Raw genomic sequence first — 12,680 nt, 5'->3', positions numbered from 1 at the left:
ATGTGGAAGTCAAGAAACAATAGAGCTTTGCAATCCAGAGAGCTCGAGGGTTGTGCCGCTCGCTCAAATGGCTCCCAGTCAAGTTGCTAGGCAGAAATCCCCAAAATACGGAGCACGGTTGCTATCATCAGTGAGAACTCAAGAAGAGGAATTTAAAGTTAAGAAAATTTTATGTAACAGAAACCATTGATATTTAGAACCAAAGGAAGACTGATAACTGTTCGGTCATATGCAAAACAGATGTGTTTCCGTACCCATGGGAAGGACTTTGTGATGGCTTTTGGAATAGCCAAAAAAATGACTCAAGAGAGTGTTGGGTTTGTAGTACTGCGAGCTAGGCCATGGAAGTGAGCAAACCTGCATACCCTTCATCTGGACCCAGAGCTTCCCCTTCCAGCAGCAGGACAGAGAGCGGCAGGCACAGCTACTGCACCACACTCCACTTAGCTCAGAGATCTAGCAAAGTACTCCTTCCCACTACTAAGGACAGCCCCCTCCATAGAGAACGTTAATGTTTCTTCTTTGTTACAAAAAAAAGAAGTAAGTCAAGACTTCTAGAGGTCTGTCTTCACTATGCACACACCAGGAAGCAGGCTGCAGGCTGAGTTCTAGAGAAATTGCCTTTACTGAATGGAGTGGGAAGTGTGGGCTGCTCCCTTCACCAGGCCTCACGATCTTCCACTGTTCAGCTCTAGCCTGAGGCTTCATGATGTCTCACCTCAGGTCTCCAGAAGCCATCTCTCTCCCACAATCCCCTGGCAAAGCCTCTGACCCCCACGGTCTGTCTGTTCCTTCAAATGTTGCCCCGGTATCCTGGGGGAGAGATTCCCCTGCCACCTTCTGCTCTCTGGCGCATCAGGTCTCTTTGTTCTTCTTTACAGGAAATTTCCCCATGACAGACAGAATGATGCCAGGGAGAATCATTATTGTTTCCCAAAGGGGACCTCTTTCCTCTTTTGACTCCCCAACAGTTCCCTCTACAATTTGTTACAATATTTTCAAAAAATAGTCACAGACTCTCTGTGCCAAGAACCTGGGTCTGAGGCAGAGATTTGAGGCATTCTGTGGCATTTCTAACAAGCTGCCTAGGAGTTTCGAGGATCTCAAGTTTAAGGACGCTCATCCCCATCCACAAGGGAGCATCTCCAGGGCTCCTCCCTCTCTCCCAGAAGTCTTCACCACTCCTCACGCGTTTGCTTGGTGGTAGAAAAGGTCAGGATTGGGGTCACTTAAAGTCAGTTTCTGAAAATGTAAGTACTTTAGGAAATGAAATATCAAAACCTCATTGCAAAAGCTGAGATACATCCTAGAGGGTTAATATGGGCCGATAAGCAGAAAGATGCATGGATACAGAAGCATGAGAATATACAAGTATATAAGTTATAAAATTCACAGTACCCAGTAGCTGCTGTCATCCTGTCAAAGGACGCAAGTTTCAAGTGAAGTGTGACTTGTTTTTTAGTTTTGTTTTCCATTAGATCCAGTGCCTATCTAAACCCATTTGGAAATAATATCAAAAGCCAAACTTTTAGGCTGTTGTTGAAGGTGAAACTTTGACGATGAGACCCTTTGTCCCTCCGTGGATATGCTCCTGGATCAGACAGGTAAAGGAAGTTCACACTCCTGAGGAGAGGTGTGCAAGCCCCCAGGCAAGGAGACCGCTGGGGTCGCTGAAGGCGAGCATTCCCCTAACCAGGCTCTTCTGCTTGTGGGAAACTCTGCTTCAGCTGATCCACCCGTGGGAGAGATCAAACAGCGCTCACTGAGTCCTTCAGCAGGTGCTTAGCTTCTCCCTCTCCACTGCCGACACATTTCTGTCACCCCCTTCCCCACTTGAGTCCCATCCCATAGGCAAGCCTTGGGTAGACTTTCCAGCCTGGTCTCTACTATGTGACAGGAAATGAAGACACGCTGGAATGCCTGTCTGGTCCACTGTTGTACTTTTTATGGCTATGGCAATAGCCAATGCAAGGTTCCCAAAGAGGAGGTGGGCAGCAGGGTTCCGAGTCCCTCCCCTGCCGAGCCAGGGCTGGGGTGTGTATACAGGAAGACAGGCTGATCCCGCTGCCTTGGAAACAGTCTTCCTCCATGCTCACCTCATGTGAGTCCTGGCGACCAATGGCACTCACTACGAAGAAAAGCGCACTAAGGGGGTGGGACTTGCATACCTTGGAACCCCGCTGTGACCCTGAAGAAGCAGGGTGGTATTTGACAGACATTTAGCACTGTGTTTGTTCTCTCAGGATGTTATCTCCCCAGAGACAAATAAAAACCCTCTCCACACCTGAAGGCGCGGCTTCGCTGCCATGGCTGCCATTGAATCCTAGTACAGCAGAGTCCCCTTGGCAACTGGCTCCTGGGTTAAGAGAAGAGGAACGCCTGGGACAGGTGCCTCCAGCACCCAGGGGTGAGGAGAAGGGTCTCCATGCTGACTCCTTCCTCCTTCCTCCACAAAACCCGGCGTGCTGGCACGCCAGTCTGTCCATAACAGGGGATTGATTTAGCCAAGATGTTATCATCTCCAATAAACCACAAAGAAGAGAAGAGTCTCTGATTTTATTTATAACCTGGAGGGATTATTTTTGAGTTAAGGTTTTAAGAATTCAGATCTATCAGGAAAGAACAGCTTGTGTAACGAACTTCCTGTTTTCATCATATTTGGACACTGAGCCTCCTTGTTGTCTGTTATTATTACACAGTTAATATGAACTGCCTGGAGTTTATTTTTAGCAGGACTGACTCTATTGTAAGGACTGCATAACTGCTTTCAAAATGGGAAAATGTAATTACGGGATCTAACACTAAGTTGAGGATATTCTTAGGTCCTTTCATGAGGCAGTGGCTGATAAAATGAAAATAGACTATTTTAAATGGCTAAAGAAAACAGAGTTATTTGATCCAAAATAGCCCATTGAGCCTTTTACAAACTACACACTTCACAGAATAAAGTCTCACTTAAGTTGAAGTGACCTAAACATATGAATTTATTTCCAAATCCGGGATAGCAGGGGAGTAAGAGGGAAAATTGATTAAGAATGGAAGAAGAAAGGGTGTGAGAAAATTAGAAAATTATTAATATTGCCCTAAATGTGCAAAACACCTACAAGGACTTGAGAGCTAGAGACTATAAATGTCCTGTGTGCAGAGTGAGCCAGCCTGTGTTTCGTGGGCACAGATGACGTCCATGGCCAGTGTGCTGTGCAGGATTGCCTTTTCACACTTGCTGTGACCTAGATTTAGTCTTTCCCACAGGTCCCTCTGTCAACCGCCACTGCATCCATGAGTCCTCTCTTTCCACTTCACCACTCATTCATTCACTCAACAACACAAGTCCCTTGAGTATCCACGTGTGCCAACCTCTGGTACTTTCCAGATATATTGGTAGAAATAAGTTTGGCATGTTCTGGATCAAAAAGGAAATCCCTAACCCCCAGGGGTGAGGTAGGGAAAGCCTCCTGTAGAAGATGACATTTGAAGCCAAGTCTGAAGTTCAAGTTGAACTTATCCTGGGGGAAAATATAAACCAAAGAAGAACCTGGGGCAGAGACACAACCACGAAAAAGTCTGTGGTTAACATCAAGTGAAAACCTGTATGAGAAGAATAAAGAATAAATAGGATGAAAACTATAGTGTCAGTTGAGTCCATGAAATCCGCAAGAGCAATGAGAACACATTTCTGCAAAGTTATATGTGATGGGTGAAAGACTAGACAAAACATGACATATATACATATATATATACATATATATACATATATATATATATATATATTCAGTTTTAAAGAAGGAAATTCTGACCCATTCACCAGTATAAACTAACCTTGAGCACACTGTGCTAAATGAAATAAACCAGTCACAAAAAGACAAGCATTGTATGATTCCCCTTGTATTATGTGTAAAGAATTCAAACTCATACAGATAGAGTCAAAATGTGATTGCCAGAGTCTGAGAAGTTACTGTTGATATAGACCATAGTTTGATACAGTGGTGATGTCTGGTCAACCAAGGTGAATGAATTCAATGCTATTGGCATGTGCCCTGAAAATTATTAAAATAAGCTTTGTGGTACTCATGTTTTATTACAACTTTTCAATTCAGAGATCACTGAAGTTGCTGGATTGATATATCTATCTGGAGACAGAGATGGGGCCGGGGCAGGGGAAAATAGAGAACACAAGTGAGGAGACCGGTTCATTAGTAGTTCTTGCAATAAAAGGAGAGATAAAAATTGCCTGAACTAATAAATAACAAATTTGAATATCAAAAGATTGCCTGAACTTCGGCTGTATGAATAAGAACAGAGACTAGGTCAAGGTTCCTTTTGGCAATAGAACTATAAGAAAAGAAAAAAGATGTAGTCCGGATCTCTGGTCCAGAAACTAGATGGATGGTGACTGAATTCAGTTGCTGGGAAGGGTGAGTGAGTGGAAAAATCTGATTTCTTGTGGAATCACTTAGAAAGTGTATAAAGTTGTGTCATTCCTGACTTACCTGTCTCCTGGCTTTCCTCAGGGGCATCAAGCACACACCTGCTTTACAAGTTTTGCACAAACTGTTCCTCCAGCATGGAAACTCTTCCTGGAGACACTCACGTGACTCCTTCTGATCTCTGCTTAGATGCCACCTGATCACGCCGTTTAAAATAGCAAATCCCACCCCCACACCACTCACCCTCTCCCTTACCTACCTGACTTTTCTCCATAGCAAAGAATACCAACTGTCATTCCATATACTTCTTAATTTATTTTCATTGCTGACTCTCTTGTCTCCTTAAAATACACATTCCATGAAGGCAAGGTCAGGGAGTGGTTCAATCTGTTCTGTTGCTGTATCCTAGACACCAAAAATGATCCCTAGATGATATTAGGCTCTCGGGCTGAATGAATGAAAGAGAAAATGAATGAGTTCTGTTCCTGGTGTGTTCACAGAGGTGAGACCCAGAAATGATTCTCCGCAGTTGCTCACAGTTTCCTTCATGATACTTACCTACCATCGTTCACCAATTTCTTCCTGGTATTTGGGTGAAGGTGTTGAGTTAATTTAGTTATGAACCTTATGTCATGATTTCCTTAAATAGTAATGCTGTAGATGCTATAATAAAATGAATCTCTTCAAGACTTGAAAATCCACAAAGAACATCCTTATCTAATTTTAAATTTTAATGAATAGTTATAACGATGAGTAATTAATTTTGATATTTATAGAAAATGAAATGCATTTTCCTTTATGAAAATCTAGCACTTTAGGAACAACAAATTCTTGGAGAAAAAATTCTAATGAGATCATTAGGGTTGAAAACATGTCTCCTGGCCATAGCATGCATTGCAACTGAACAGGCATTGATGGGCTCGTCCTCCTTCTCCAGAAATGTTCCAGCTGAACCATCTATTCCTCTAATATGTGAGAAGCTGTCCTTGGAAGAGCAGTAGGATAGCTAAGCTTGAGTCTCATGGTAGCTGAAACATAGAGAGAAAACACAGTTTAACAAACTAATGTCCTCAATCCAGAAGGAACTTCTCATCGTTTTTTTTAAAGACAGTCTTAACCATGTAGTCCTGGATGACCCAAATTCACTATGTAGACCAGGCTGGCCTCAAACTCATAGACTCTCTTTGTCCCCTATCTCTTTGTCCCCAATGGTGGCATTAAAGGTGTGCACCACCATATCCTGCCCTCGCATCATTTCTTTTAAAGGATGGACTTGTAGGTGACATAATATAAAACATTCATAGCACCGGTATTTGAAAAGAATAAGAAGGGGGAGAAGGCCAACACGTTATTCCAAGGGACAATCCTTACACTAATTCTCAGAGAGAGCCAGGGATAAGACTACATAATGCCAGATGTATAGCTCCGTGAGAACAGCTCTGTCAGGCACAGAGGCAACGCTGTCCACGTGTCTCCCTTTCCGGCACTACACCAAACTACTACAGTGGAGATCAGTGCAGAGAAACAGAATCGGGCTATCTATTAAATCATCTCTCTGCAGCATCTCGCACCTCAGGTGAGCCTTTGGAGGGCGCGCAGTCACAAGTCACTTCAGGATGGGATCCACCGACAAGTGCCTGGAGTGCCAGTCTGCGACGTTGATTACGCACATGCTTGAAACAGCAGATGTGCAGGAAGAGAGGCTGGCGTGCCTCTGGCAAGTCTCATGGAGCCTGACTTTCGCTCTTGCCACCGTATTTCTGCACAAAGGTAAGCCGCGGGAGTTCTCACGTGCGGTGCCAACGTTTCCCTCAAGATGGATTCCCACACGCTCACACACTTTGACAAATGCTCTTCACAGAACCTGGAGTTTTCCACTCTATTGCAGGAGATGATTTTAGTTTAGGCCCTTCTTAGGTTGAATGTGACCAAACAACCATTTAATTTTTTTATTAAAACAACAAAATCATCCAAAACCCTCATTACGGCCTCAGTTGAAATCACTCCTGTATGCCTGTCAGAATGAGTTAGCTATGGTGAAAAATAACATCTTTATATGGACTAGAAGGAGTTCACTTCATGGTCAGGGTTATCTGACATCATCACGTAAACGCTGGAGAGTGTCTGCCCCAGGCAGCAGTTTCTGCTCTGACAGAAACTGCTCTTTCTAACAATAGTCAGTCAGCAGGTTCGGCTGCCACTGTTGCAGTATTGTTTATTAAACATTACAAAAACATTAACAAAACTCGAAATTTAAAAAAAGGAAAAATTCGCCCAGAATTCTGCCATCCTACAAACCAAACTGTTGACAGTTTCCGCCCTGTTCCCTTGCGGTCCCTGTCCATATGCAGACAGAATTTTTAGATGAGATACAGCTTGGTGTTCAGGTTTGTCTCAATTAGAGTTTTTAAAGCATTTTTACAGTGTGCTCTGTCACCTTTCATTCTGAGGCTGTGAACACTCTACCATTCTTAGTGACCCCAGTGAGATCTGAAGGGGTGGTGATGGATTTGAAGGAATCATCCACAGAATAAGGGGAGGGGGCTATTTTTAAATTCCCAATTGAAAGGATGAAGTCTCTAGAATTAAATTTGAATGGAAAGGATTTCTCTCACCCTTTGTTCTTCTGTCTGGAAGCCTTTATAAAAATAGTCACTTTTCCCATCAAGCATGGTTTTGCTAACCTTAGAAAAGTGTTCTTGCTCATGTTTTCTCTTCAAGTGCTTCATTTTGAGATACCTTTCAGACCTCTGGGACACTCACACACAGAGACATCCTTTCTCACATCTGCTGTAGAGGTTCTGTGTCACCTGGAATTTTACAGGGTAGGTACCACACCCTAGTGAATGGGAGGCACCGTACTGAGCTCTCAACACATTGGGCACCCAAAGCTTCCCGTTTTAATTTGCAGCACATCAGACTCGAGGTCCAAAATGCTCAAAATCACAGATCTCATGACTCACCACGTGCTTGCATGGTTCCCCAGACAGACCTGACTGGGGCAGAAATGAAGAGAAGACATACAGACAGATGGACAAAAGCTGAAGGAGGGTAGGTTGGGATCTTGGATGGAGAAACCCACAGCACCTCAGAAGCCCAGCGTGTTTGTTACATAGAGTTGACACAGCAGGAGAGTTACTGAATGTGGGTAGACAAGGAAGAGGGGAATAAGCAAGAAGGTGGGGTTTATGGTGGATACCGGATCAAGGAGACAAGTTTATAAATGCTAACCTCAGAGTAGCTTTTGTAAGGGAGCAGTCTATAGGCCACAAATACGGAAGTGTGGCTATGGCAGACATTTTCTGCATAAAATCAGCATCTACAGCTGGACCACAAGGGAAGACTTCACCGTTTCCCTCTGAGCCTCACCCCATGGTGGGCAGAGGGGAGGCTTTGCCGTTTTCCCATAGGCCTGAGACTAGAGCCCTTGACTTGACCAGGCCCATATCAACAGCACACATTCAGAACATCACTTACGGATGGCTCCTCCTGCTGCTTACTCACACTGACCCTTGACCTTGTAACGCAGAATCTCAGATTCATCTGATAACGTAAGTCACAAACTGTCAGAGTTCTCTCCTTTCTGATAATAGCTCTGATGATATGAGCTGTGCCTTTCAGAGTGAAGGAAGGAAGAGCTGGAGGGGTTGCTGGGTGAGAGGCCGCTGCGGCTATTGTGAGAGATGCCTTGAGCTGGGCAGACATGAAGTGAGAATCACCCACTCTGGTAATCCTGTCTCCCAGCATCAAGTCACGAATGCCCACATTTTAACCTACTCTAACCTAACCTCAATCTGCACACAACCCTTGAACAAACACACAAGGCTCCAAAGGGGGCAATGTTGGGGTAATATAAACTTTGTTTTAATCACAACACTTTGACTCTAGGACACCTCCACTTTTAATACTATATTCTGTATTGTTTGTAATTTTTAAAACATGGATTTATGTACTAACCAGGTAGTTGAAGACTAGGCTACACACTTCTGGGTGGCCTTCCAGAGAAATGGGCCTCATCCCTTCAGGGTTTGTTCCAAGCAGTCCTTAGAACTTGGCCAACCAGACTGATCGTCTGTAGTGTACACAGGGACACACTCCTTCTCTGTATTGAGGGAAAAAGAATAAAAGCAGTGTGGGACAAACAGAAACAAAGAAATGGAGACATTTGATAGCCTACTGTGTACAGGAAGCTAGGAGTCAGCACACACCTTGTTTGTAAGTTCTGGGGAGCTTTGACCCCTCCCCCAAGGACATGATTGGAAGCTGGACCTCAGGAAAAGCTTTCGGGTTAGATCCAGCTAAAATCATCTGAGTCCTGTGTTTTTATCTGCTTTGGGTTCCCAAAACTGGGAGAAGGAGCAATCACTGACAATCAGCAGGGACAGACCAGGGGTGATGCTAAAACACCCCCACAACACACAAGACAACACCCCTACAAAGACTTACCTGACTCAAGAGTGTCAATAGTGCTAACATCCAGTGGGCAGGAGGTAGGAGACGAGCCTGATTAAAAATGGATCCCGGGAAGCTGCAGACTTTATGCCAAGGAAATAGCAAAGCTATAGATGAGAGTCATTGAAATCATAATAGAAGAGGCCATGATTGGATGCAGCAAAGTCCCTTAGCATGTTAATATGAATACCCAGAGAAAGGTCAAGCCTAAGCTAAAAAGAATCCCCAGAAGGGGCTCAGGGAGAGAACAGTCAACACATGTGTAATATGTGAAAACCAGCAGGTACTGGAAAATGATTGGTTGTAGGGTAGTGGAGGATTGCTGGATAACGCCTAGGTTTCTCACATTGTCAGTTAGATTACATTTAGAGTCGCTGAATACAAGAAGGGGAGGGTTGAGGTGTCAGATTAATGCATCTAGTTAGAAGTTTTACAAAGGTCTCAGGAATTCCTTGGAGGAGATACCTAGATGGTAGAATATACTCAGTCAACAACTACTGTACTAGCAATGATCGGTTGTCAGTGGTTTGTGCCTAATGATGATTAGCTCCATATGCAAGAAAACTCTTAGATGGAGACTCAGCTTTTCAGTTGAAGAAGAAATTTGGTGTTACTTTTGAGAAGGTCTCAAAGAGCCTTAATGGTTCTGTAATTTCGTGAGATGGAGGGTTTCCCGTTTTGAATCTGGAGTCAACTACACTTAGAGTTCCTCTTGAGGGAACCATACCTGTGGAGCTAATTAAGGTAAATAGGTTGGCAAAGGTTTCAGCCAACTACTCAAGCAAAGTTAAAATCATTTTGGCAGCAGAGCTTCTCTTCTGGAGGCCTACAGCGTCAAAGGTGGGATGTTTTTAGGCTGGATGAAAATATTGGAGTGCAGCAATGAAGGAGGCTGAAGAACAGAAAATGCAAAGAGGTGGGACAGGAATCTAGATGGTGTGTTTGGTAATGAATGCACACGGGTAATTCCAAATGACTAGACGATACCAAGGAAGAGCAGTCTCCAAATCTGCATTATTGGTGTCCCCGTCCTTGAGCCCAAAACAAATTTTAAAAATTTATGCAATTTAGTTTTGGGAAAGGATAAGTTGTTTTTGAAACAGTTATAACTTAATGAGTCCTCTATTATATCTGAGAATAACATCTAGATAATATGGCCTGGAATTTATTTATTTATTTTTGTTGCTTTCTGATCTCTTTTATGAAGCAACAGATAAAAGGTTGTTCTTGGATAGTCCAGCGACATGGTAATATAACCACCATTTGTTGATACTGTAAATAGTTATTAACGAGGCCTTCAGAATAAAATATGTTCCATAAATTTTTGTAGGTAATAAATTTGTTCCCTTCAGTTTAACCTTATCGCCCAAATCTTACAGACTTACTTACATACAGGGGCAGATGAGGGTGAGGGTGTAGTTCAGTGATTGAGCACTTGTCTAATATGAGTGGGGCCTTTGGGTTCAATCCTTAATACCACACATACACCAAAAAGTTACACAGACAATAGATGTGAGGACAGTTTTGGAAGTTCTGATCAAGTTTAAGAGGAAAATATTTCCTTTCCACCAGTCTTTTTATATTCAACACACAGATGAAGATAATTTCCAAAGAGCTAACTCTGCAATCACCAGAATTCTGCTGCTGGTTGGAAATATAAGGGGGAGTTCACAGATTACACTCACAGCCTGCCATTTACCTTTATTGGGCTGCGATTGTAAGTGAGTTTGACCGCACACTTTCCTCTTTAATTCAGACGGTTGTTCCCGGAGAAGTACCTTAAAAGGAAGAATCTAACTATTGCAGTTTCCTCATGGATGCTGTCCTGGTGGAACCGCTGCCAATTCTGGCACTGGAGTGCCCTGAAATTATGTCAGCTAATGAATAATTAGGAAACACAAAGTTCAGAAGGCTGTCAAAACACAGAACAATCTGAAGTATCGTTCATCCTAACAGAAAAGTCGAATGTGAAAAGGCCCAGACGGGCCTCACCAGGAGCTGTGTTACTCTTTACATCGTGTGAAATCTACAGAGAGGATTTTTATTCCTTCAGTAAGTGCCACCCCTGTTTGTACAACAGTGTCTCCATTAATCAATGCAGCAGTGTGTGACCTGTCTCTGCAGCCTCCCAGCTAGAAACCGGAGAGCAAAGGTCTAACCCCAGAATCATCTTTCTAACAATTGCGGAGAAGGGGTTAATCCTGATCTGAAAATTAATCTAACCTTTTAGCATTACACTATTCTACATCCCATAATGCCAAGTTCAGGAAACCAAACTTAGTATGGTAAGCTAATCTTTTGTCTTGATTTAGTTCCTTAAAAAAAAAAAAGACAATAAAACAAAAAACAGGCAAAAACTCCTTTTTCTCCTCATGAGCAGTGAGTCATCACATCCTCAGCATCCTTGCTGGTGTGACCTGTGCATCCTCTGCACTTCTGGAGGTCTGGTTGGTAATGGCAGCATCTCTGGGTCCATCCAGACCAACCAGAGAAGGAGCCACATGCACACTGGGGTTTGAAAACTGCATCTCCTGTATATGAGCGTGTGTGAATAGCTTCTCTCCACCCCTCCTACGATGGTTGCTCATCAGGGTCTCAAGTCTCTAACCAGCAGTGTCTGCTGATGTTTCGATCACTCGTACTCTCTTTCGGTCTCTCCTCAGCCCTTCACCACTCAGTTCCCATTAGAAACCACCAACAGACTAGAGTCCTCTTTACCACACGCATTCCTCATCCCATCTCCCAGGCAACTCATCACCCTCCACTCAAAATTACCACTGCATCCTCTGTACCTGCTTAAAAAAAATAGCAGTAGGGGGTTGAAGAGATGGCTCATTCGGTAAAGAAACTGAGTTGGATCCCCAACATCTACCTGAAAAAGTTAGGAACGTACTTATAATCAGTCCCCCAGCTCTGGGGATGCTGAAACAAGAGAGTCTCAGGGACTTGATGGCTGGAAAGTCTAGCCAATCAGCTAGTGCCAGGTTCAGTGAGAGACCCTGTCTCAAAAGTAAAGTGGAGAGCAATTGAGGAAGACAGCAGACATTGACCTCTGGCCTCTGCAAACATGTGCACATGAACCTGTACATACAGACACACAGATGTACACACAGAGACACATACCGAAACATCTTTTCAATTTTAAGAAATTGCTCCTTTTCTTTTTCTTTTTGGCTTTTTGTTTGCTTGTTTGACTAGCTTGTTTTAGTTTTCCAAGACAGTTTGTCTGTGTAGTCTTGTCCATCCTGGAACTCAACCAATAGACCAGGTTGGCCCCAAACTCACAGAGATCCGAAAAATTGCTGTTTCTAAATATTTTATTACTTTGATTACTTGTTTTTATTTTTCGAGGCAGGGTTTCTTTGCGTACTCTTAGCTGTCCTGGAGCTAGCTCCGTAGACCAGGCTGGACCTGAACTCAGAGATCTACCTGTCTCTGTCTCCTGAGTGCTGGGATTAAAGACATGTGCCACCACTGCTGGGCAATTTTACTATCTTTTAAGAAAATACAAAGCTTTCCCCTTTCCTGCAATTTAGTCTTCCCCTCCTCTCAAATCTTGCCAGATTTTTCTCTCACTTTCCTCTGGGCTCCAGTCTCCTCGCCCATGTGTCAATTGTCTGTGTAGCAGGCCAGAACACTCTTCCTTCCAGCAACGGGTTATTGCTCTTGAATCTTTAGAAGATTGATCTAAAGAGACAAGGAAATTAGAAGCATGGTGGTAAGAAATTTTAAAGCGAATATTCATGAGCAGAAAAGAAAGGCAAGTGTGATCATTAAGAATTGAAATAAGAACTATTACCC

The 12,680-nt window shown here is 43.4% G+C and overlaps 1 long non-coding RNA gene across 1 annotated transcript; it reads right to left on the bottom strand.

Moving 5' to 3' along the window:
* Nucleotides 1–2,960: 2,960 nt before the first annotated feature.
* LOC121136964 lies at nucleotides 2,961–12,027 on the bottom strand. Its single transcript, XR_005874154.1, has 2 exons — nucleotides 8,385–12,027; nucleotides 2,961–5,455 (listed from the first exon to the last, which is right to left on the bottom strand). It is a non-coding gene; the product is annotated as an uncharacterized LOC121136964 (long non-coding RNA).
* Nucleotides 12,028–12,680: the final 653 nt, after the last annotated feature.

The sequence above is a fragment of the Mesocricetus auratus genome, unplaced genomic scaffold (assembly GCF_017639785.1).
Source record: "Mesocricetus auratus isolate SY011 unplaced genomic scaffold, BCM_Maur_2.0 Super-Scaffold_6730, whole genome shotgun sequence".
Classification (NCBI taxonomy): domain Eukaryota; kingdom Metazoa; phylum Chordata; class Mammalia; order Rodentia; family Cricetidae; genus Mesocricetus; species Mesocricetus auratus.
Note: the sequence above shows the minus strand (reverse complement) of the source record. Positions and strands in the feature narration are given on the sequence as shown.